Source organism: Nematolebias whitei, chromosome 13 (genome assembly GCF_014905685.2).
Source record: "Nematolebias whitei isolate Nwh7 chromosome 13, NemWhi1, whole genome shotgun sequence".
Taxonomy (NCBI): Eukaryota; Metazoa; Chordata; class Actinopteri; order Cyprinodontiformes; family Rivulidae; genus Nematolebias; species Nematolebias whitei.
Genome location: NC_056510.1, coordinates 37,400,103 through 37,404,987, shown reverse-complemented (window position 1 = coordinate 37,404,987; position 4,885 = coordinate 37,400,103). Strand labels below are relative to the sequence as shown.

The following is a 4,885-nucleotide window of genomic DNA, read 5'->3' as shown; positions in this document are numbered from 1 at the left end:
TGTCCTTGTATAAAAGCTGTCTGTTCTGTCTTGTTCCTCGTCGGGTCATATTCGTTGGGTCTTCATGTTTCCTGCGTCTCCTGAGTCTTCCCTGAGCTTCCTGAGTCCTTTTGAGTTTCCCCCTGAGTCTTCTAGTTCATGTAAGTTTTGCTGCCACGTCAGCTTATTGTTTTGTTACCTTTTATTTCGTCATTAAAGTATTTAGTTTTTTAATCTGCCGAGTTGAGTCCTGTCTGCACAACTGGGTTCGTTCCTGTCCACCTGATCCTGACACTTCGTTCTAATAACTCGTCTCTGTTTGTCTCTGACTTTCGACTGACATCAAATCCACTCATTCAGACAGAAGATCAAAATGCACAATTACTTTGTAAATAGACATTTAACTTGATTTCTAAGTCTAATGAGGTTTAAAAATCATTAATACCGTTTCACAGTTGATTTGAATGAGTGGTTCACTTCAACATTTAGAAATGGTATGAACTAAACACACTTTGATTATCAAGATATTCTAAAATAGTAATGATAATGTAAAAAAGGAAGAGTGTTCTTTCAATTGATTAATTCAGGATACAATTAAATAGTCTCTTGATGAGATAATTTGTATTTCTGGATTCAAATCAATGAAATAACAGTTCCTGTCCCCTGAAGGTCTTCAGAGACAGTTTGAGGTCGGAGGCCTAGTTCACTACATTTGAATGTCCAGAGGACCAGATTTAACGTTTTTAGGTTTGTTGAAAGTGTTCAGGATCTCGTGCTTATTTGACATAGGAACAGACAACAAGACATTGTGGTGGCAGGTCAGATGAATGACAGCTGCTGGAGAGAGATTTGATGGTTTTCCAGAATCTTTTAGGATCATTTAGATTTTTGGAGATCTGATATAAGTAATAGTTACGTTTTGCGGCTTTGATGGAAGCTGTATATTTATTTTGCAGCTGTCGAAAATGCAACCAGTCAGTGTCTGAGCCAGAATGTCTGGCTGTAGCCCAAAGCTGATCTCACCTGTGTAGGAGGTCGGCTAGCTCAGGAGTAAACCAGGATAATCAACTACCCCCATAAACTCCTGTGATAAGAGGTGGCTGCAGTGAATCCAACGGCAGATAAATGGAGGTTGCAATGAACGATTCGCCATTTGACTGAATGTCCAGTGCTACAGCAACACCTGTTGTTCGGTGGGACAGTGCAATGTGTGTCATGCCTCTTGTTAGGACTAATGCTGCTATAGGGTCTATGGGTGCTCACATTATTTAGAAGTGTACCCTAAGGGAATCCCAGGCCTCGTACCATAGCATTCACTATCCAAGGCTCTTGGATAGAGGCTATTTTTGAATAAACTGAAAATATCTGTAGTATAGCTGAAGTGGTTTATCATAGTGGTAGCAATATGTTGAGGTTCTGAGCAGAGCATGGAGGGGTGTGGTGTCAGCAGTAGTATCAATGATTTAGTGCATGCTTGTAGCATCTTGGCTTGATTGATGAGATTTTGAAGCAGGACTTGCCATGTTTGCCTTATGCCTTGGGAACAGCATTAATTCTGACAGACATGGAAACAACGTGGTGCAGATATTAGACTCATGACCAAGCTGCTGTGTTGTGATCTTCTAGTCCATAGCTGCTCATGCAAATACTATCTGAAACAGATATCTTGAAGAGTCCTGAACAAAGGTTTTAAAAATATTATATATTGCTTTATAATTTGATGATAAAATGAACAGAAACAAAAATATTCAGCAAACTACAACTAGGCATATTGTAAAAAAGTATATTTAGTAAAAGCCATTAGCTTGTGCATAAAACTGCAAAATAAACAGCTTAAAAATGGCACAAAGAAACATCACAGCCTTGAGACTAAATCTGTGTTGACAGCCACAAACAACTCTATTTTAAGAAGAAAACCAGATAATATCTTCATTCCTGCTCACTGACATCTAAACTCACATTATTTACCGTGAGTAAGCGACTTCACTCTCTCTTCATTAGCTAATAGGAGCCTGAAGAACTGCACAAACTACCACATGAGGACAAAAATACAAGCGCACTCTAAAAATGCCTCATTATACATGTCACACAACAAAACCACATACAGAAGGTGTTGCACCGACTTCAAATTACCTCGAGGCATCTCTTGACAAAACGCTGTTCCTGTGAACACACCAGCTGGAAAAAAACAGCAAGTAAACACGCTTTGTTCCAAAAGAGTGTTTGACAGAAACACCAGCAGAGTGCAAACAAGTTTTCTAATGCTCCATGTGCAGTGTCTGCAGGGTCGTAGTACCGCAGAGACTTCTCTGAGCTGCGAGCTCTGCGCTGCCTCTGAGTGGCACCGACGTCCAACAACGGACACCGTTGTTTCCTCCGAGGGTCGGCTCCACTCATCTGTCCGGTTCTGAGCTTTTACAGAGGAAGGGGTGTGAAAGGAATGCTTAAAAGGAGACATCTGCAGCTGATCCACTTGTCTGCTGAAACTCACTTTAACCGATCCTGTCTCCAACACAACACACATCTCTACATTTGAGTCTTGTTCATGCTCCTTCACATCTCACATGTAATCATCCTAAGACTAATTTACTTCATATTAAGTGAAAAGTGGAGGACGACATCACCAACAAACTTTTGATTTAAGGTCAAACATTTTCAGCAGCATGACAATGCCAAATTGGGCTCCAAAGAGAAAGTAACTGTTTATTCACACCCGTTCTTGAGTAAATTACTGAAGTGTTTATTCACATATTCCAGACAAAGTGCTGTTGTGACATCTTTCTGCTTTAAACAGCTGCACTTCTAATTTAAACACCACAGTGTCAAAATGGTGGTTTGATTGACACCTTATTTGACTAACTGGCCGATCTATGGTCTCTCCAGAGCCAATCATATCGACCATTTATTTACATCGTCAAACTGTGTCAAGTGATCTGAAGAAGGTCAGAGTGACAGCAATCAAAAACTAAAGTAATCAGTGAGGGGTGAACACTTTTTAACAGTACTGTATAAACTCCACGTCTGATGGGCCCTTGGTCAGCAGACTTGTACGTGTGCAGCCACTGTCACAACCTCTGCTTGTTTATTTGGGTTAGGGTTAGGGTTAGGGACTTCTCTTGGTTAATTATGAAAGTGTGGAACACCTGAGAACCTGGTCAATGTTTTATTTCTGAATGCTGACTCCACTCCTTTACCCATATTTACCCTGTCATTTTTGGTTTAAGTGAATGAATTGTTTTTTACACCACAAAATTCAAACTTATATGCTTCATTTGTGTACCGTAATTTCCGAACTATAAGCCACTATTTTTTCACACACTTTGAACCCTGCAGCTTATACAATGCTGCAGCTAATTTATGAACATTTTTTGACAGGCTAACGAGCTTCATGCCGCCAAGACATTTATCCTGATCACATCCGGGTGCTCACAGAACAATACATGCCTCTCTTGGGGGGTGGGTCCTCGTGACTCAGTGAGACTACCTGTATAAATGAAGGTAAAAAAAATTGACCAGTAAAATTACCGAACAGGTCACAGTGGACCAATGAAACGTGGAGGGGGGAAACTTCCTGCCTCCCTGTTGTGGGGAAGGGAGGGGGGGGGGCACAAGGAAATATTTACAGCCACTCAAAATAAGTGTGAATTGTGCATTTAAAATGTCACTCTGAGCTCGGTGGAAGACTTGGTATGGTATGGTATAAAGTTTATTCATTTAAAAAAAAGTACAAAACAATTCCATAACAATATAAAAAAAGATACAAGAGATTTAAAATGAAAGGCAGCAGAAAGAAGAAACAATCTTATTATATCTGCCCCTTTTTTCAAACAATTAGTTCAATCATAATAATTTTCAAGTAACAGAACAAAATGAATAACTTTCTAATTTTTCTAATCCTAATACAAAACACACACTAAGCTACTACATATATACTTTTATAACAATTCAGCTTTGATCTTTTTCTTAAATGTACACATTGACTTGGCATTTTTCACATCACTCTCTAGACCATTCCACAATCCAACTCCTTGGATTGAGGTAGACCTTCCCTTCAGACTAGTTCTAAATTGTGGTTTGACAAATATCTCTATCCCCTTAAGATTGTAACAACTTTGTCTTTTAACAAAATTTCTTTGGATATTTAATGGTAATGTGTTATTTTGAGCCCTATACATAACTGATAAAATACTGTAATCTACCAAATCATGGAACTTCAATAACTTCAGTTGATAAAATAATGTGCTTGATGGGTGACTGTAATGCTTTCTGGTGATAATTCTTACAGCTCTTTTCTGTAAAATAAAAATAGGCTTTGTAAATGTTTTACACGCTTTCCCCCAAACATCAGTGCAATAGATTAAATGTGGAACAATGATTGTGTTATACAACATGTACAGAGCTTTATCATTTAATAATTCCCTGACTTTGTATAGTACTGCAATAGATTTAGATATTTTTGTTCTTACAGAATTTATGTGATTTTTCCATGTTAGCTGTTCATCAATGATCAAGACTTGGATGACTGGCGGAAAGAAATAGTTTACCAAAACTGACTGCATGCGAAAAACTTTGCTCCAGTCGGACAGTGGATCCTGACAGTGGATCCTGACAGTGAACTCTAACAGTGGATCCTGGAAGTGGATCCTGACAGTGAACTCTAACAGTGGATCCTGACAGTGGATCCCAACAGTGGACCCTGACAGTGGATCCTGACAGTGGATCCTGACAGTGGAGCAGTGTAAACAAATCCTTTATGACGAACGAGCTTCTGCGTGATGAAGAGGACAGCACAAGCTCAAGGGCACAGTGCGCAGGAGGAAGATGAAGATAGCGATCATTGACTTCCTGGTAGGCTACTGTTTTTTTTTTTTTACCAGACGTGTTACAGGCACTGAAAAGAAGAAAA

The 4,885-nt window shown here is 39.3% G+C and overlaps 1 protein-coding gene across 12 annotated transcripts in view; it reads right to left on the bottom strand.

Annotated features, from left to right (window-relative positions):
• Nucleotides 1-4,885, bottom strand: part of caska (calcium/calmodulin-dependent serine protein kinase a) — a 406,103-nt gene that overhangs the window by 87,473 nt on the left and 313,745 nt on the right. The gene's annotated exons all lie outside the window — the stretch shown is intronic.